Here is a 22840-nt window from a genome sequence, read left to right on the forward strand (position 1 = left end):
CAAACTACCAACGAAAACAGTGAATATATTCATTTAACATGTAATATTTATATACTAACATTTAGTAAAAAATAGGCCAACCTACCTCTATAAATATTAGATCACCTAGTGACGTATTAAATTTTTTACAATTAGTTTCTTATGCTCACTCAATCCACACACTTTTGAAAAGCCGAATTTTGATGAAAAACATAAGATTTAGACCGCTATTATATGTGTATAGTTTAGTAAAAGTGAAATGGGAATTCGTAAAATACAAAACGAACCACTAACGTGTCAGGTTTTTTTATAATAAATTTTTGTAAGTGCTCACTCAGTCCACACGTTTTGAGAAAGTTAAAAATGTAAATATCTTACGATTTGTAGCACCTAAGACACTCGAAAGTACTTCAACATTTAGTAAAAATTTTTACTAAATATCCACCATCTAATATTTTATATTCGTTGTCTGGTTTTAAAGATATTCAGACATAACTTTTCTCATACAAATGTATCAAGTAGGGTGACCACACTATGTCGGCTCCTGATTTTCCCCACCTTCCCATTGTCATATTGAGATTGGGGAGTTTCGTTCGTTCAATTTTGATAATATTAAACTAATACCATATTAATTCTCCATCTGCAAACTGTTTTTAGGTTATGTTCTTGGCCTAGTGATGATGTGTATTGTTTAATTTTTATCAACGTCAAGATAATAACCATATCGACATGCATGCATTAAAAAGGACATGAATGATAATTGGTAAGAAACAAAGAATATAATACTTCACTAGTAAGAAACCAGAACCTGGTAATCTAATCGCGCTAACAGATGAGCGTACCGGATTTGTAAGTGGGAGCGAGAAATAGTTATTATTTTCTCGCTCCCACTTACAAATCCGGTAAACTATTATCAAAATTGAACGAAACTCCCCAATCTCAATATGACAATGGGAAGGTGGGGAAAATCAGGAGCCGACATAGTGTGGTCACCCTACTTGATACATTTGTATGAGAAAAGTTATGTCTGAATATCTTTAAAACCAGACAACGAATATAAAATATTAGATGGTGGATATTTAGTAAAAATTTTTACTAAATGTTGAAGTACTTTCGAGTGTCTTAGGTGCTACAAATCGTAAGATATTTACATTTTTAACTTTCTCAAAACGTGTGGACTGAGTGAGCACTTACAAGAATTTATTATAAAAAAACTTGACACGTTAGTGGTTCGTTTTGTATTTTACAAATTCCCATTTCACTTTTACTAAACTATACACATATAATAGCGGTCTAAATCTTATGTTTTTCATCAAAATTCGGCTTTTCAAAAGTGTGTGGATTGAGTGAGCATAAGAAACCATTTGTAAAAAATTTAATACGTCACTAGGTGATCTAATATTTATAGAGGTAGGTTGGCCTATTTTTTACTAAATGTTAGTATATAAATATTATATGTTAAATGAATATATTCACTGTTTTCGGTGGTAGTTTGTGAGAACTGAGTGAGCACATGTTAATGGCTGTATCTTTTGATTTATCTTTTTACAAATTCAGAGATTCGTTTTACAATTGTTTTAGAACTTTTACTAAATGATCAGCATATTTTATTTTATTTTCGGAAGGTGCTCACTCAATCCACACACACAAAACACTTGAGTTATGAAAATGAAAATGAAAATGAAATATTTATTTTTCAAGTAGGCATATTACAATGCGCATATGAACGTCAAATAAAGCTACGCCGGCTCTAACCCTACGCCTCAGCCTCGAGAAGATTTCAGTCCCCCCTCAGTTGGGAGGGGGGTATCCACTATGGGACCGGCAAGAAACTCGGCGGGCAACTTCTTTTCAAAACATTACATCTTATAACTAACATGCATTAAATAACAAGATACAATTTAACATGCAAAAGTATTCATCAAAGAATATGAACAGACTAGGTACTCTATGGCAATTAATTTCAATAAATTATATTATTGCTTAATAATACGTCGTTCTTCTTCAGAGAAAACATATCAAATTGTCACAGAAGAAAAAGATAATATGAATCTCAATATCATTAAATATGTAATTTACCTACACAACATAAAATATAAAATATTTGATGTGCTTTCTTATCTGAACTGTGTCCTCTATACATAATACAATTATTTTAATTGCTATTCGTTTTTTGTAGTTTCTGGTTCGGGCCATGCATGTTTGTCTGTCAAATAGTCCTCGACTCTGTAATAAGCCTTTAACATCAATGATTTTTTTAAGTAGTTCTTAAGAGCTGGGAGGGGTAATCTCAAAGCAGTGTCAGGTAACTTATTATAAAAATGAATGCATTGCCCAACAAATGACTTCTGTACTTTACGGACACGAAACTTCTTTATGGCAAGCTTATTTTTGTTTCTAGTGTTATAATTATGTGTTACCATTTCAACGTCCAGTCTAAGAGAGCTCCCTGATTACACATAACAATAGCCATACAAACTCTATTGCTGCGGTAGATCTCTCTCTCTAGTACTGGTCAATGTGTTAGCACAATAATAGCTATCAAAAAATTCAAAAATGAAGACCTGCCGCGAAAAACAACATTTTGCATCTCAGCTGCATTTATTCATGACTTCACAAATGCGACAGAGACAAAAGATGTGGTTCACGCGAAATCGTCTGATTTTTCGCGCGATTTTTGCGAGCAAGTTAACTATCCTGGGATCAAAAAGGCGTAAAATGTATGAAAACTTGCGGCGCATAAGATTGTTTTCTTTCGAGTCATGTGTAACGTATTTTTGGTGAGGCAAATTTGAAGCCCGCGTGTGTCTGTCTCACTCCCTCTTATGGTAAACGTAACTATCTGTTTCACTTTGAAAGGATTTTTGAAGTGTTGTTGTCACAGTGCCTCTTCTGTCTTTCCGGTACAAAGCGATTTCCGGTACAAACGAGTCAAACGATACATTTTATTTTATCGGTGGACCTTTTGTCCCGGCCATAAGGTCTGTAGTTCGATAACTGAACGTGTGGTTGATCACTTCATTTGAGGTGTCGACTCTCGCGACGGAGTTTGAGGGCCGCGTCTGCCGCGAGGCGCGCGAGTGGATGATGAGTTTTTGACGTTTTGTGACATTTGAAGTATGTGCATGATCTGTGAGGAATGAGGTGTTTGTGTTGCTACTGTTGCGAGCGAGTATTTGAGGGCCGCGAGGCGCGCGTGTGGATGATGAGTTTTGACGTTTTTGTGACATTTGAAGTACGTGAATGCTTTGTGAGGCGTGAGGTGTTTGTGTTGCGACTGTCACAAGCGAGTAAAATGAGGTGCGGTGAGTTGAAGTGTGATGCAATACATTTTTGCCGTGTGAAGTACTGCGACAAATTAACAATATGAGTGGTACAAATGAGGTGCCTCACGAGTGAGGAACTCAACACTACTTGTCATTACTATGACTATGTCATATTGTGTTGCGGTGCCGGCGCCTATTACAAACTGTGTTAAATGTATCAATATCCAATAATATACAAAATGTTAGTGTCGTTAAGTAAAATACTTACGTAGTTACTAAACTAATAATAAACACTAAAAACCGGCCAAGTGCGAGTCGGGCTCGCGCACAAAGGGTTCCGTAGCAGCAAATATAATAAACCAATAACTTAACCAAAATTACAGTTAAATCAACCTATCTCAAAAACTATAAGAGATACTTTGATCAAACCAAAAATCGTTGAAAGAGTTAATTAGCATGCATCACCTCTATTTTTTTTAGAATTTTATACCCCGTAGTTATAAAAATAGAGGGGGGGGGACATACTTTTTACGACTTTGAGAGCTGATATCTCAAAAACCGTTCACTTTAAGAAAAATGTTTTTTAGAAAACTTTATATCATTTTAAAAGACCTTTCCATTGATACCCCACACGGGTATGTACATCGAAAAAAAAATTTTCATCCCTCAGTTACATGTATGGGGGCCCCACCCCAATTCTTTTTTACTATTTAGTGTCATAATTTTGTAGCGGTTCATACAACACATATTCCCATCAAATTTCATCACTGTAGTACTTATAGTTTCCGAGTAAATCGGCTGTGACAGACGGACAGACGGACAGACGGACAGACGGACAGACGGACATGACGAAACTATAAGGGTTCCGTTTTTGCCATTTTGGCTACGGAACCCTAAAAAACGAGAGATTTAGTGTAAATTCATATTGTAATTTATGAAATTGTGAAGTAAGTAGATATAATAGATTAATCGCACATTTGACCTTTTTTTGCAACAAATTTTGTTGCAAAAAAAGGTCAAATGTGCGGGAAGGAATTTTAAATTCCTATAATATTGCAGAAACTCTGTGTTGTGTTACAAAGTGTTTTTGTTAGTAATATTCACTACTATTATGTATTGAATACTTATTGATATGAAGAGGAATGGACGAATGTACCTACCAGGGTAAGCTTTATCAAATAAGTGATATTTTATTATACACTACTAATATAGCAGCAGAAAACCTTTTCCGTTTCCTCAGGGACCATATAATTTAACATTTTCAATCAATGTTCATGTTCAATGACGCAGTTAATATGAAAACGTTTAACGGCATTGTATAAGACCCGGATTGGACGTAAGACGGCGGACTGGGCTCTGGAGGCACACACTGAACACTGGGGCTTTATTCGGCAATTTCGACATGCTTAGTTGTCAATTTTTGTAACATTTTAAATCAGCGGCGCAGCGCAGTCGCTCGTTGCTTCCTTTCAAAATGTGTCGTGTCGTCTCGTGAGTGTGTGTTTGATCATACCGCCCGCGCCCGCGCCCGGTCCTGGGCCTGTAGGTAGGTTAAGAGTACAAACCTTGAAGCTAGGAACACACTACGCGGACGTCCGTCGTGAATCGACCGCGGACGGGAATCTGGACAAAGGAAATACACATAACCGTGCAAACTATCGGTCGACGGACGCGGACGTGGCCTTGAGCGCACGGACGTCCGATTGAAATCTGGCTCTCTGGATGTTTTGTTCCGTGCACACTGATAGGTCGCGGTCGCGGTCGTTTTACGACGGACGTCCGCGTAGTATGTTCCTAGCTTGACGCTCCGTGGCGAACTCAAAGACCTTTACAGGGGACAGCGGAATCACATTTTTTGCCATACTGAATTGAACCTTATCACAGACAAAAAGGTGATCGTATCAGACTAGCGAAAACGGTCCACATGAGAGGGCATTGTTTGGGCTGGTGTCCCTCTCGCACGTGTGGCTAGAGGTTACCATAGTAGTAGTATTTTTATCTGTATATTACCTGACTTTATACCTTCTTATAATATTTTAGTGTTATATTCAAACTAGGGTTTCGATATATTTCAAAGAATTGGAAAATAATTATAATGTAATTATTCTGATGCCAATAAATCAAAGATTTGTATAATTAAAAAATAACTTCAAATGGGTATTAGTAGATTTGGTAGTAACTTTGTAAATTGACTGGTATCCCCAATGTATGACAGTGATGACGTCACTGAATAATGTTGACACTTACTGACAAGTGCGAGAGGAACACCAGCCCAAACAATGACCTCTCATGTGGACAAACTTTTTGACCTAACTACACTATCTAGTTTAATAATTCTAAATCTATGGGCGAACTATACGCTGCTGCCCCTCTAGCACAACTTGCCTTGTCGCGCGCAAGTAAGTCCATACTTGAAGTCGCGCTTGATGTATGGACTCGCGCGCGACAAGGCAAGTTGTGATAAAGGGTCTGGCACTGTCGCAGCAATGTGAAAGAACAGATGGAGGGATAGAAAGCCACGAGTTACGATACATTACGGAGTGTAAGATTGTTACACCACAGATACAGTATATAGAGCAAACTTTATTTCAAATAAAGTATGCCGGTCTTGGCCGCACTGACCTTAGCAAGCTAAATTAATGTACCTACTTAATCCACTAACAGGGTAAATTGGGTTTCTGCATCAAACAAAGATGTCTGTCTACATTAAATGTAATGTAGGTATCAAGAAAATCTAGTAGAGTAAAAATTCATTTCTCAGATACATATTTTACAAAGTTTTCAAAGCAGGTCGTTTCGAGTGGAGGAGAAAATAAAGTTTCTATTGCTTTTGAATAAATAAAACGTTTCAACCACAGATACGGTATACAGCAGACGGTTATAAAAGTTATAAATTTATCAATGAAAATAGTTATTGTAGAGCTCAAAGAATAAGTCTTGGTCGTGCTCCATTGGGAACTTTGAAGTTGTTTATTTTGTTCTGTGACTCCTTTTGTTTTGTCGCTATAGTGGAGATGCAATGCCTGTACCTACGGGTATTATAGAATAATATTAAAATTTAATATAGGAATAAATCCTTACCTAATCCTTAAGAAAAATATATATTAATTGTTTAGAAATAAAATAACAATTAACACATGTCTCTTTCGGGTATAGTGTGGTAGCTAAATATACTGGTTTTAAGTGAATATCGAAAGATAAAATCCGCAATTATTGAGCTTTGGTTACAAACAGGCTGATTCCAATGTACCTACCTTAAAATATGTATCTAAAAACGCTATTTTCTTTATAAACAGCGCTAGGTAGATATCAAGTGATACTACACCTTCACATTAGACTCCCCGTGAATGCATTCTAATGAAATAAAGAAACGTTTTGTCCCGTTCTTCCATTCAGGCGAGAGTCGAGACCTATATTCGACGGTAGTATACTAAAGCAAAACAGTATGTATACCTCTACGTATTAAAGGCCATGCCAGGATAAGCTAAGTGAATCTGCCCCCAGCGAGTTTTGGCTTGAATTTTTTTTTATTGATTCGTCTTTGTAATAGTGTCGAGTATGCCAAATTTCAGCTCCCAAAACTTTATAGTTTAGTAATTAAAAAAAAACGAAATTTGAACTTTCTTCGATTTTTTTTTCTGGGCAGCCGATTTTGACGTGCGTCATGTATATTATGCATGTAGGTAGGTCAATTATATGATATTAATTTTGTGTTATATTGCCATACAAAAAATGAAAAAAAAAAAAAAAAATTTTTTTTAAAGTATTATCGCGCAAGCGACACCTCCAGATTTTTCATCAAAGTAAGCCTCTTTAATAAGCTACCAAATGAATATTAATACTTAATTTTATCTGTGGTAGAACAAGGTGTTTTTTTTAATTGAATACATCACAATACATTTTACTCTCATACACGCTCTTTAAAACGAATCGCTGACAAACTCTAGAGAAACGTGCACGTTCGTCATAAACACTGGCCACTAATAAAAATTACAAAAAAAATTTTTATAAAAAAAAGTCACAAATTGCGAAAAACTTTTCTTATACAATTTGTATGAAAAAAAATTTTTTTTTACATGGTGTTTTTCTGATGCCAATCGATTCCATTCCTATTCAGTATCGATATTCTTTGGGCTCAACTTGCGGTAATGTACTAAAGAGCCACAAATTTGCGGTTGGACGGCTAGGCGCTAATATCAAAATGAGTTTCGCGCCTAGTAGCTCCGCCTAAGGCGTGACCCACACACAAGCGTCGTAAGACGTGGAACGGACGCCTGCGACGCGTCGCATAGGTGTAAGTAATTTAAAAAAAAAACGTCTCCTCAGTACATTTTGTACAGAAAAGAAAAGACGTAAGACGCAAACATAAGACGTCTTATAAGGCGTAAGACTTACGTCGTTTGTGTGTGGGTCAAGGCTGATTTTATTTAAAATACATACTTCGAGACTTCGGCTCTACGCAGATCCTGTGTGACATTTGCAAATTTTGTTCTGCAGAAACATATTTGAAACTGGTTTTAATGCATCCATTGCGCCCTTTATGTCAACCCTTTGCTCTGTGCTACAAACGCACAGCACATTTTGCAGCACAACAAATTATTACCCAGTGCCCTGAGTGCCCCTAACGCTTTGACATGAATACATCAATATGCGCTGAATTAAATGTCATTAGATGAAAGTCGTTTAATATATAAAGTCACAGGTGCGTTTTATTTAAGGCATTGTGTGTGAAAGCATAGCTAGGTCGGTCTATAAATCTTGTGACAAAATAATATAACGGAACATAGATCAAGATCATATATAGTACTTATATTAGAGAAAAAGTGAGCAATAAGTCTCCGGTGAGGGTAGCTTAGACATTTTCTCCGCAGTTATAGACGAGGTCGCCACTTAAGCATTATCTATTCCCAACGGCAATCCGTTCTCTAAACTATGTACATGACTTACCAATTGCCAATCAGTTGTGTAGGTAATCATACGGACAAGGTCGGCGACTTTGATTCTTCTGCGGATATTCTCAACTCATATCATTCTGGCTTTATTATTCGCGGGCTAAGTAACTTCTGAGGTGACTTTTGGGCTCGTTTGTAAACAACCATATTTCTGTTCCGCATGTAGGTCATCACTGAGAACTTACAAGAGTACATTAACAGTTGAGCAAAGTCCGATAGACGGATAATTTGTTTCATTCAGTGGGCCATCAAGGTGCCGGTTATAAATTTGTATTTCGCTGTTCTTCAACTGTCCGCTGTGACTCAGACCTGAATAGACTCGAAGTCTATTGCACACTGTTATCGCAATCTGTCGCTTCCCTTTCGAAAGTTCATGCATGGAATATATCGGTCAGTCTGAGTAAGATTGCGAAGAATTAGAAAAAATGTTGTATAATCATTTATAATGAACACTGACCAAAATAATTATCTACTAACAGGAAAAACACTGCTCCATTTCCATTTCCTAGTATTTTAATGAAACTTTGCAAGTAGGTATCGATTTTCACCGACATTAGATATGTCATATGAGATTTTTAATTTTACTAACATATGAATGGCTAGATTAGCTAGAGACCACATAGTATTTTTCAATGAGATGAGATGATGAGGCTCTGGATCTTGACCAATAATTACCAGGTTGAGACTGATGCTTTTTTGGGAGATGTTTCCCTTTGCTCTTTCACATTTAATTTACTGACTGATTTATTTGCTGAAATAAAAAATGAAGCTTGTTTCAAATACCAAATTGCTACACAAATTCTGGAATCTGGTCAGGTCTTTTTGCCATTTTGATACCCGGGCATTGACGGCTCGGCTGAATATACTTACTGTTTATTTTATTGATGACCGGCTTCAAAGTTCCCTCCGAAGTGAGATTATTTCTAAATGAATAATGAAACGCCTTCAAAGATGAGAGCTGAGTTCGACGGCTGAATTTGAATAAAGGTCTCGGTTAATATGACCTGAATTTACTCTTTTGTTAGGGTTGCCGCTTTGTTAAACTTTGTCGTAAGAAATAACCAAACAGTATCGTAAATTCTTTTTCCCCTCACTAGCTCGGAAACACGTGTTTTGTCCTTTAATACCAGCGGGCAAAAACGCATTTTATCCACTAGTGGGTAAAGTAATTTGACCTTGAATAAAGTCAAATTAACTGCTTTAAAATTGATAAAAGTAGGTGAATCTAGTAATAAAGATGATTTACCACCTGTGGAACTACTGGAAGCAGTGATAAACGCATTTTTTAGCGTTGTAGTTTCCTCGCTATAGTGAGGGGAAAAGTTTTGTGTTACACTCGGGTGCAAATGTATTTTACTTCTCGTGTGTTAAAAAACTCGCAAGTTCAGGATTCTATTCTCGAACCACTCGCTTCGCTCGTGGTTCAACTATAGAATCCTTTCACTTGCTCGTTTTTCAATTCCACACTCGGCGTTAAAATACAACTTTGCCCCCTTGTATAACAAATAACTATTTCACCTCACTAGCTCGGAAAGGACTTTTTATTCTTTAAAAACAGATAGCAAAATCGCATTTTATCCACAAGAGTGCAAAGAATATTTGAAATCCGAACGTGTCATTAGTTACTTTTTTAAATATAATTTCTTGTAAAGGCATGTCCCAGACAGGACAATTTTCTCCCTGTGCTTAAATTGTCTTAACAAATCATGTGATGCGAACGTAAAAATAATTTCATATCGAATTGTATCCGACTAAAAACATAAAATTCAAACAATTTTATAACATGATTTTACCATAAAACACTTGAAATCGTACAAGAAATTGTATTTTTGACTCTTCCATTGTACTTATTCAGAACGCACCTTAAGTAACATTGTAATCTCAAAACGCGTGAAACGGAACGCACCCAAATAGATTTTTCTTCTTGATTCTTAATTTGAAACTTTTGTGGTGTTGGTTAGTGCATCGTGGAAATTGTAATACCTAAACGCAAATTGACTTATTTCCAGTTGTTTTTATTGCGTGTTTCTTCGCTTTAATGAGGTGAAAAGTTATGTGTTACACACGGGATGCAAAGTTATTTTACCTCGTGTGTATTGCAACACTCTCTGCGCTCAGGATTCTATTTTTGAACTACTCGCTTCGCTCAGGATTCTATTTTCGAACCACTCGCTTCGCTCGTGGTTCAACCATAGAATCCATTCGCCAGCTCGTAGTTCAACCCTAGAATCCATTCGCTTAGTTCGTGTTGCAATTCCACACTCGGTTAAAATACAACTTTGCTCCCTTGTATAACAAATAACTATTACAAATCGACTTAATCACACGGCAAGGTTGAGAAAGCTGATTAAATATATAGGAAAAACCCATGAAGGCTATGACTCAGTAACTTGAGTTCATCAGCATCACACAAATAAATCTCCAATTGAGCCAACATTATGTACCCAATAAATTTGTTTGCCAGGATCCGAACCCAGGACCAATTGGCTTGACAGCTCACATTAGTAAAAAATAACACTATTTTGATCAATGAAATAAAACATCAAAACTTGTGCATTAATTAACGAAACATGGATTTCCAATCACGGAATGAACAAGCGGCAACCGATTGAATGAAGACAAACACTGGCGACTCAGCAACACCGGTCCAATGAGCCGATTGAACGAAAGACCGTGAACGAATGACCGGTCGAACGAATAGCTAGCGCGACGATTTGGATTCGCTAGGACGTACAAACTGGGTATACAAAAGGCTAGACGTGTACTCGCATCGCTAATGTGGAAGCTATTTTCTACTGACTTACAAATACACTATTTTTATGTGAGCATGTGAGAACCAACGAAGCGGCAGCTGACTTAAACGAGAGCTACACTACACATTACCCTTATTATGAAGTCACACTAAAATAAAAATAGATTTTTACAAGTAGTTACGTGTTACAATGGCAATAACAAGTTTCAAGTTGTACACAATACGAGGTAACTTTACGTAGTACGTAAATTATGAACAAAAGGAATATCTATATTATTTGCTCGAACCACTCATATCTTATTTAGTTTAGTATTCTATAAAGTTGAGAATAAGTAGAAAGCCAGCTAATCCGCCTGTTTTCTTATTCATTTTCAAAACTTTCAACAGAGCATAACATCTGCAATTTAAACTTTAGATACCTTGGGTTTCTAGACGCGTCATTGTTAATTTCTTTATAAACATCTCTGGGTGGCTAGCCGAATGGCACAATCGCTCACGAAACGCTCACGAAACGAAGCGCTAGTAGATATCTATCTCTATCGCGCTTGCGTATTGGCGCGACAGAGCCAGCGGCGTATCGCTTTCGTTTGGCGTCGGAGAAATGCCATTCGGCTACGGGGCCTGTTTACTTATTTGATTCATGGTTCTTATTTTCTATATAAATATGCTCCTGGATAATATTATGTATAAGGGCCACGGCCAGTTATACCAACCACGGTTAAGACAGGATATACTATGAAACAATACCAATGAACTAGATTTCGGTCTAGATGTAACCGACTTAAAGTAGTCATAAATTATGTAGCAAAAGTATTTACAACCTTAAATCTATTTACGCATATTATTTCAGATGACTGATTTCTGACTGCGATACTTTTAGATATATAGGCAGTTTTCCTCCAAAGTTCTCTACCATCCACGAGCTTCATCTATGTAATCTACTATTGGGTACGTTACTAGCTGAACGCACGTGTGCGAAGTCAACACTACATTCGGCGCGATGTACCGAGTTTATATGTGTACTGTACTGGAGCCGCGGAAGTGGGACCATAAAGCGGTCTCTTTATGGTAACGCTGCAGTCTGCGAAGCGGGTTAAGGTTTAAGCGATACAACTAGTACAAATACAACTAGTACAAATACAGGTACTTATTTCCCCTTTTTAGGGTTCCGTAGTCAACTAGGAACCCTTATAGTTTCGCCATGTCTGTCTGTCCGTCCGTCCGTCCGTCCGTCCGTCCGTCCGCGGATAATCTCAGTAACCGTTAGAACTAGAAAGCTGAAATTTGGTACCAATATGTATATCAATCACGCCCACAAAGTGCAAAAATAAAAAATGGAAAAAAATGTTTTATTAGGGTACCCCCTCTACATGTAAAGTGAGGCCTGAATTTTTTTTTCATTCCAACCCTAACGTGTGATATATTGTTGGATAGGTATTTAAAAATGAATAAGGGTTTGCTAAGATCATTTTATGATAATATTTATATTTTCGGAAATAATCACTCATAAAGGAAAAAAAAAGTGCGTCCCCCCCCCTCTAACTTTTGAACCATATGTTTAAAAAATATGAAAAAAATCACAAAAGTAGAACTTTATAAAGACTTTCTAGGAAAATTGTTTTGAACTTGATAGGTTCAGTAGTTTTTGAGAAAAATACGGAAAACTACGGAACCCTACACTGAGCGTGGCCCGACACGCCCTTGGCCGGTTTTTAGGCTTGAGGTTGAGGTTAATTCTGTGCCTGTAGTATTAAAGGGAAAACCCTTCAACTAGGTGCTCTCAGGTAATGATGTGCAAGTTGCGGAAACTTTCCAAAAAAATCTTAAATTTGTTGAAAAATTCACGAAACTTTCACGAAAAATAAAGGAAATTTAAATTTATGAAATGGAAAGTTTCTATCCATACAATTGTCCATACAAAGTATGGAAAGTTTCCAGAGTTTTCCTATGTGAAAATTTCAGAATTTTGGAAACTTTCCGTGGGCACATCGGTATTCTCAGGATTTAATTTAAAAATGGATGTTAGTGGAAAATCACAATATAACTATATCTCAGCAATAAGAAGTTGTAGCAATTGTAAGGCTATCGTGAGTATCAATATAAAATATTCAGTTTATAGTAGTAGTAAATTTTGAATAAACTCGTCGACTTGAGCCACTGTTGCTGTCTTAATTAGCGTTTTAGCGGTCTGTTTAATTAAGACAACACTGCTTTAAGTGGTCTTGCTTATAAAATAATACATATTTAAACTAAAACCAAGAAACGGCTATAGAATTTTTTCTTAACTAACTATGAATTACTGCTAACAGGAAATATGTAGGTACCTAAATACAATGGAATGTTCATTTGTTTTAGCGTTGTATTTAATAATGAAAAAAAAAGTGGCAATTGCACGTTCGTACCATTGCACGGAGCGCTAAAATTTATTTAAAGACCGCAATTATCTTGGCGGTTGCCAGTACGTGACTACTTTGCCACCTTCCTTCCATATCTTGTACCAAGCGCTGTAGCTCTGCGTCGCAACTGTAACATGCTGTGGAAATTGTCCACTTCCGAGGACGCATTAAAATAAACATTGTAAATGATTGAAGCGTTATCGGAATTGGTTTTATACGGCTTAGTTGACGTCACCAAACGTTGTGGGTTTATCTTTGTCACGTCTGCGATACGGAGTGGCTGAAGAGTGTAATAAACCGGCCAAGTTTGTGTCGCGACAAGTCTTACACTAGTGTTGGAGATTTGCACTTGTATAGTCAAGTGTAAAAATATGGGTCTCCTTAGCGCTAAATACATTATGTAAATTTTTAAGATTAACTTAATTAAAATATTTTTTTTAAAGTGTATTCGTCACTGTATGTGTTTTTGCCAAGAGTGGCACTGAAACTTTAGTAGTTCACGTGCTCTGCCTACCCCTTTATGGGATACAGGCGTGATTGTATGTATTTATGTATTCCTCACTGTATGGACTTTTGTCTGTAATAAAGAGATTTTATTTTTTATTTTTAAATGCGATGTAACTTTTGTTTACTGTGTAAGTATTATAGTTGCCAGTATCTCCATGTAATATAATATGAAAACGATTTTTTCAGACATGCGGGGAATCCACGTTATTGGCTACGGCCGGTAAATGTGTGTCGACCTGTTGACAACTGCACACCGCTCAAAGCGTGTTATTGAACGACGACCGTAGCCCATATCTTTCATTACATTGCGGTATTTGATGGCTGTGCAAAGTTGTATGTAAGCTCAACAGCCCGCAATGTAACTAAAATCGTATGTTAGTTCGCACGCCGTCTAAATCAGGCCTTACAGTCAAGTCAAGGGACATTGTTTCACAAATATGTCAATGTGTTGGAATAAGGGCCAGTTGCATCAACCACATTTGACAGACACATCATCATCGTCCCGCAGCAGACGTCTATGGAATTTCCCATACAATAAAATTTAACGAACGCTTTAACGGTGACGGCCCTAAGTTCATGTATGTTATTGGCACTTTTTCGTGTCCATTTTTGTCTAGAATTTTATTTTAGGTATGTAAAGACTGTATCGTTAAGTATAAACACAACTTTGAATAGCCGTATTTTTTTTCTATTATATTTTTATCTTATAACAAGACATGGGCTTAATAAGTCACATAATAAGGTGCGCATTTTGTCCTAGAAACTCGACGTGAAGCATGTGGTTTAGACAGTATTGACTTAATCTTCCCAATTACGATTTCGGACAAATGCTACTAGAAAATTCACAAACTGCGTACAAGACGATACGATTGCGAAAAAAAATTGTACGGTGCGAACCTCAACTACACATGATCCACAAAGCAGAATATCTGGACATAGTCTAGCCACTGTTATTTAAAAAAAATAAAGTTTCGGATCTGTGTATGGCGGCCATTTATAGTATGTGGCATGGCGCTTACGCTAACTTCGACTTTGATGTCGAATTTATCTATCATACAGTGTTTATGTCGATCTGGTTTAGGGACTGTTCAAACACCATGAATGTCAAGTAGACTTTGGCCTATGGCTAATTTTTTTATCTGTTTCTCTTATCCTGCTTGCATCAAAAATTTACGGCAATCCGAAACGTTGCTCAAAAATGCGTTTTTTTTTAATTATATAAATTCACCGCATTTATTCTGCAAGTGCCCTATTGAACAACCATGAAGAGGACTCTTAAAGAATATGTTTTGGCAGCATATTAACCTTTGTTTGTTGAAATCGTACTAATGAGTCATTGGAATATTCTCAAAATAAGCCAGATAGGGGTTGTCCCAAATGTATTTGCTAGACCTTAATGAAAGTACCATAAACTCCCTAAAATAAAATCAATATCAGACCTTCTTATATCAAATAGTGCTTACCAATACCTTCAGATCATACTCTCGGAACATAATAATACAAAATTATGCACATGTTAACATTTAGACCAGGTTTTTTTTGTCCTTATACTTAACGATACAGTCTTTATTAGACACACAAATACCATAAACTGATTCTGTTACGATAATATAAGCTTCCTCCCCAGGATAAACAAAACTCAATTTGAAACAAATTCTACGATCGAAAAACTTAAATTAGGCGGCGCAGAACATCGTAAAAACTTTACTTAAAATTACGTAAAAATCCCAGTTACGATACAACGCGATAACTTTTATGACTAGTACATTTAGATCTAATCAAATATACTTCCTTACACGCTCAATTATAAGGTTGAAATTGGTACAGTTCTCAATTTTATGATAAATCTAAGAATATAAAAGACTTTTTTTTAAATCTCTTTATTTACATGAACATATTTACATAATTATATAAGAAACTAAGACTAAACTTGAAAGCTAGCTAATGTCTAAAATAGGCCCTTGAGGCATTGTACCAAGGATACTGGCGACATTTCCTCGCTGTATCGCAATGCTGATACGAGACTTTTACTTTCACGTCTTCTTTCAATAGTTACTCGTTATATTTGGAAAGTAATGGCCTGCCATCTTGGACAACTAAGTGGCTCGCGGTAACATTTCTTACAAATAGATACAATTTTGTTAATGTATACAGTTATTATACGTGCTCTACTTGTACATGAGACTTCTGTCGCTTTTTGAAATGAATTCTGTACGAATGCTAGTAATTGGATAAAAAATAGTCGAAAACATATTCGAATAAAAGAACAAACACGCTGTTATGGGTTCAATAGTTAGTTGTAGGAGGTTTTCGTTGAAAATCGACTAAGTGCGATGTATAAGGGGCATAAAGACCCATTTACACGTTACTATTGCTCGCACGCGAATTTCATTACATTGCGGCATTTGATTGGTGTTACGAAATGTATATATAAACTCAACAGACTGAAATGTATTTGTATGTATAACTAAGGGTATGCGGCTATGCGCCCACGGGCGACATAGTCGACGCAACTTTTTTGTCTCTCACACTATCGGACTATGGGGTGGTATGAAAGTGCGCCCACACAACTTTTCATAGATTCACATCCAAGAGACAAAAAAGTCGCGGCGAAAAGTCGCCCGTGGATGCATACTCTAGAATCGCATGCGAGTTCGCGCGCCGTCTAAATAAGCTTTTATCAGCTACGCTCGTAGCGCGCCTCTACGAGCGTATCGTTGTCGTAGCGGACTGGCAGTAAGTATCAAAGGTGCGTAGCCGAATGCACAAACGCTTACGAAACGCTCACGATGATATCTTTTTCGTAGCTATGAACATTTCTATCGTTATTGCGTATTGGCGCGACAGAGCCAGACTACATTTCTGTGGCGTTTCGCTTCGCAGAAATGCCATTCGGCTACGGGGCCAGGTGTTTTCTGTTTTTAAACAGGTTATGAGTTATGAAGACATGTATTAGTGTTAAGCATTACGTTCCGAATAAACGTTTTTTATTTTATCAATGAACGGAATTAGAGAGTTTTAGCATTCGGATATAATTGTCTTTTTGATTAAAAAAACATATCTACGCCAATATCGTCTTATTAGGTTTTTAAAATAAGGACAAAAAAAATGTGTCTATCTTTGAGCAGATACGTATAATTTATACACTAGACTAGGCACGTAAATACTGGGGTACGCCGTAGAAAAATATTGTTTTTTTCTCACTTTTAATTTTGTACATAAACTATACTATCGTAATAGAATATAAACAGTACCGTTACCATGGGCTGCCCAAGTGAGAGCCGTATTACTTTACTCAGAAAGTAAGTGAGTTTACGTTTGTTTACAATATATTGTGCCTAACTTCACGCCAAAGAAGCTGCTTCTATCCCTTTCTAAGTTTATCAATAAACGGAGAAAGAACTATAGGCGAATGCTACGCCTCTGGTGTTTACGCGATGGAACTAAAATCATAAGTAAATGTAATTTACCTATCGAAATCTGTCAATATAGGGTCTACTGCAAATTTCGAAACATACGCACTGAGGGATTCTCTCCTCTTTCCATTCCTCTTTCACTTTATACTGATAAGAGTAAAAGAGACGCATGTCCACATTTCGATAACTTCGGTATTCGGTAGTAGGCCTCAAACCATAGGCCAAGTCATTCTAACGTGACATTTCTGTCAAGTTATACAAAAATCACACGGAATTTTCACGATTATATTTGCAGTTTTAAATAAAATTATGACTAACATATTGCATTAATTTATAATATTACGTGAAATTCAAGATTAGCTAAAATTGAATAAAAAGATAAACCAGTGAACAAATCAAATAAGGTAATGAGTTATTTTTGGCCATCATATTGTACTATTTACAATTGAGATGATTATAATGCTCAAAGCAGTTTTTGGTTTCAGAAAGATGACGGAAGCTATAATTGAAATCAATATTTCCGAACAAACCCGTATGGTATTCAGTCAACATGGAAGATGGTTCAATTGATATTAATACTGTGGCACTCTGGCAGTTACGCTACTCAAAACCTTAGGGCAGCAGAGGGGAGCAGTACCAATTTATAGGTGTTTTTGTTCCGCGATGCACTTAATGGTATTATTGACCATGATAATCACAGGTATATGTATAGAAGTGCTCCAATAAAGGAAAAAACCTCAACTCCAAAAAATAATCCTGTTACTAAAATAAAGTATTTCATTAATTGACTTTGTTTATTTGTGATGTTCTCGAGTAGTAAAGAAAAATAAATATTTTTTACAGAAAAAGGGTACATAGCATCTTATATAGAATTAGCTTTTGCCCGCGGTTTCGCTCGCGTACTAAAAGAATTCTTATTCAAACATACACAAATAATAAAATTTTCATTTGGATCCGTAGGTTTCTATGCAGACGTTTGTCTGCGTTTTTTTCGATTACTCATATTACTATTGTTTTTAAAAAAGAAATGCTTGCAGTGGTTGTACAAATGTTACACAGCGACCACAGCGTAGGTAGTAGGTACGAGTAGGTATGTATTCTATATACACTGAGGAAACTACATATTGTATACAACAGAACTCACATAGCTCCGTATCTCGGCACTATTGTCGGTGGGTAAAAAGTACTTTCTCGCATTATCGCTTACAATTACCGATTGCCGACCGATTACCCCTATCCCTATCCCTAACCCTACCCCTATCCTTATCCCTATTAGCGTTTGCTCCCGGGAAATACCGGTACCAAAAGTACCGGGAATTCCCGGGATTTTCAGCCAAGCAAAGAACCGGGAAATGAACTTGAAGGCTGTTATAAACCCTATAATTTATGAATTTATTATGCACACTATTGGCGCTTTGTAAATAATTTGTAATTGTTCAAAAATACTTCTTTTCATTCATAAAACATTGTATTGTGTAGTTACTAAATAGTCATAAGTTTAGCATTTTAATATGTGCAATATTACTTTTATGATTTACAAAGTAATTGTTATTCCTGTAATTGTTTCTTCTGCTGTATGTTGTATTAAATATTGTATGTTTGCGCTGATGGCCAAGTTGCCAATGCTCCCAATAAATTAAAAAAAAAATTAGCTTTGTCAATTTTGACACAAGGACTTAGCTGAAATGTCAATCGTTGACTAGGCTTGTGCCGTTTCGTTCGTTGATCGGAGCGCTCCGATCTCGTTCAATCGCTCCCATGAACTAGTTCGCTCTTTTAGGTCTTTTGCTCATTTAGTTCAGCCAGACCAGCGACCACTGCGGTCGGAAAGATCAGAACGAATGGGACCGAATAGTGTCAAAATTATACAAATAGTCCACAGATAGTAACATTCCGGGCCGAAAGGTTGTAAGTAACCGAAGTTTAATATGAAAACTTGACTTTTTTTAGGGTTCCGTAGTCAACTAGGAACCCTTATAGTTTCGCCATGTCTGTCTGTCTGTCCGTCCGTCCGTCCGTCCGTCCGTCCGTCCGTCCGTCCGTCCGTCCGTCCGTCCGTCCGTCCGTCCGTCCGTCCGCGGATAATCTCAGTAACCGTAAGCACTAGAAAGCTGAAATTTGGTACTAATATGTATATCAATCACGCCAACAAAGTGCAAAAATAAAAAATGGAAAAAAATGTTTTATTAGGGTACTCCCCCTACATGTAAAGTGGGGGCTGATATTTTTTTTCATTCCAACCCCAACGTGTGATATATTGTTGGATAGGTATTTAAAAATGAATAAGGGTTTACTAAGATCGTTTTTTGATAATATTAATATTTTCGGAAATAATCGCTCCTAAAGGAAAAAAAAGTGCGTCCCCCCCCCTCTAACTTTTGAACCATATGTTTAAAAAATATGAAAAAAATCCCAAAAGTAGAACTTTATAAAGACTTTCTAGGAAAATTGTTTTGAACTTGATAGGTTCAGTAGTTTTTGAGAAAAATACGAAAAACTACGGAACCCTACACTGAGCGTGGCCCGACACGCTCTTGGCCGGTTTTTGTTGCTCTGCTAAGTAGGTCTCGCTCTCGGTCGGCGCAGTCACACATTCGTTCTCGATCCAAACCGCTCGCGCTCGCCGATCCTATACTGAACTAAATGAGCAAAGACCGATTCTCAGACCACGGAAAGATTCAGTTCATTTCGGTCATTGATGGGATTTTATTCCTAACAGTTCATAGTTCGTGAACGACACAAGCCTATCGTTAACGCTAAACCATGGACTTTAAATCTATGCGCTAAACGCCGATCGAAATTCAGTCTAGCTCTCTCATGTCAATACGGAAAAGTGATAGAGATAGCTAAGCTACGATAACGATGTTATCATAATCGTTTGTGCATTTGGCTACGTGCCCTGCCAAAAAATTAGATACAATTTTTACTTGTTTCAAAATGATTTTTCTACTCACTTTTGTATCAAATTATAATCTTCATATACACCCCATAATGGCCTAATCGCCTTCAAAAGTTCTATACCTTACCTTAGACTTTGTCGTTACCTATGTCGATGTCGTTGTAATTGATGTTTGATATGTACGCTGAATTTTAGGTTTTTAGTTTTCGTTTCACGTCAATTTATTAAATACTTAGCCTGTTACTCAAGAATATTACAAAATAAACAAAGTCACAGAATGAGATACTTTATTTCAGTAATAGGATAATTTTTTAAATTTTTTCCTTTGGTTCACTTCTAATATAATTATACCCACGAGTTATGGTGACTATAAGTACAAGTATTGTGCATTGAGGAACTAACATGCCCATGAATTGGTACTGCCTGCTGCTGTAGGTAATCAGTTGATTCTTAACTGCCTCATTCATTATCAATTTGAACAATCTTCTACGTTGGGTTTGCTGAATACCATACGGCTGGCATGGAAATATTGTTTTCAATAATATTTTCTTTTTCTGAAAGCAACCAATATAATCATCTCAACTGTAGCTAAACAGTACAAAATGATGAATAATAAACCTAACTCATTACCTTTGTAAAAGTATCAAGCACTGGTTTCATCACTGGTTTATCTTTCTGATTGTATGAAGTCAATAGAACCAGAACTACCGACTACTACTTTTATCGAACTACTGACTAACTGCTACATTTAAGCTGTTCTTTAATTTCACGTAATACATATTATACATTAATACATATTAGTCATAATTGCATTTAAAATTGCAAATATAATCGTGAAAATGTTGTAGGATTGTTATATAATTTGACAGTAATGACACATCAGAGTGAATTGGTGGTTTACTTTTACGTTAGTAGGCTTGTGTCGTTCACGAACTATGAACTGTTAGGAATAAAATCCCATCAATGACCGAAATGAACTGAATCTTTCTAGGCTCTGAGATTCGGTCTTTGCTCATTTAGTTCAGTATAGGATCGGCGAGCGCAGGCGGTTTGGATCGAGAACGAGTGTGTGACTGCGCCGACCGAGAGCGAGAGCTAATTAGCAGAGCAACAAAAAACGTCAAGTTTTCATATTAAACTTCGGTTACTTACAACCTTTGGGCCCGGAATGTTACTATCTGTGGCTATTCGTATCATTTTGACACTATTCGGTCCCATTCGTTCTGATCTTTCCGACTGCAGTGGTCGCTGGTCTGGCTGAACTAAATGAGCAAAAGACCTAAAAGAGCGAACTAGTTCGTGGGAGCGATTGAACGAGATCGGAGCGCTCCGATCAACGAACGAAACGGCACAAGCCTATACGTTAGTGACTGTCATAATTACTCACGTAAAGTATTGAGTTTTCACTAGAGACTGTCAAATAGTTCTGGTTCTATTGACTTCATACAATCAGAAAGAGAGCGCCTTAGCTGTAAAGTTAGGAACGTATTAAAAACTCGGAGTAAACACGTTAATAACTTATGGTACCGATGAAAATTTTAGTACGTGAGCGTTTCCGCTTGGAGCACTGTTCAGTTTTTCCATACATTTTCCGTAACTCTCACTGAAAACGTAACGTATTTTTTCACTTAAAAAAGTCATGGTAAGGCTACAGTTGCAATCCAGAAAACAAAAGATCTCCTCGAGTAAACTTCAATACTTACTAGCACCTGCACAAATAACGAACTGCTTTGTATTCTTGCTTTAAAAACGATTGCTGAAAACATTATAAAACTAGTATACTTAAAAAAAAACTATTGTACCTTGATATAAAAAATATGTAGGGTGCATTAGGGTAATTTCAAAGCACAGAAATGCGCGGTTAATTTCGAAAGGGGAATCTTCATATGATGGAAATAATGGTGATTTGTAAGTGACTTTCGAAATTAGATGACTGTAGAAATTACCCCAATGCACCCTAGGTACATATTTTTTTAAACACTGTACTTGACTATACAATTCGAAGACAACATCCGTTTCTTTCCAGAGCTTTTTAACACAAGCAACTAACTATTTTGTGTTAATGAAGTGAAAGTGATTTGTTAAAATCGTTGTAAACGGAAATCTGTAAATCTGGGTACCCCTCTGGGAAACAGGCGTATGTACGAAACACATTTTATTTAAAATGTATTTCAAAACGAATACAGAAAACATGTGTACGTACGATTTAATATATAAAATTGCGATAGCAAGGACATTTCAAACGGCCATCGCAACCTTTCATGTATGATGAAATGCGGTCACTCATGTGCACGACTACCTTACCGAAACCAAGATATTGTTCCAGCCATTCCAAACTTAGAGTTTAATTTCGTTTGTTTCAGAGCTACCGTTAACGTTGCGAGGCAATAACATCAAATAATTCCCTGCACCCCAATGGATCGTGAGTACTCCGAAATAGAGTTTATTTTACTATGCAGCAGTAGTTTCAAGTTTTCATTGTTGTGTTCTCTCTGAAAATGCAATGGACATGATACAAAGTTACGGTACATGGCAACGACAAACTTGCAGCGTAGATCATAGCCATTTTGACCGTCTGGTGCGATTGCGCGTTCAACGTTATTTATGGTATGGGTGAAAAATATTAAAATATAAATATTTGGCGAAAGAGAAGAGATGTGGTAAAGAATACCT

The sequence above is a fragment of the Leguminivora glycinivorella genome, chromosome 2 (assembly GCF_023078275.1).
Source record: "Leguminivora glycinivorella isolate SPB_JAAS2020 chromosome 2, LegGlyc_1.1, whole genome shotgun sequence".
In the NCBI taxonomy this organism is placed as follows: Eukaryota; Metazoa; Arthropoda; class Insecta; order Lepidoptera; family Tortricidae; genus Leguminivora; species Leguminivora glycinivorella.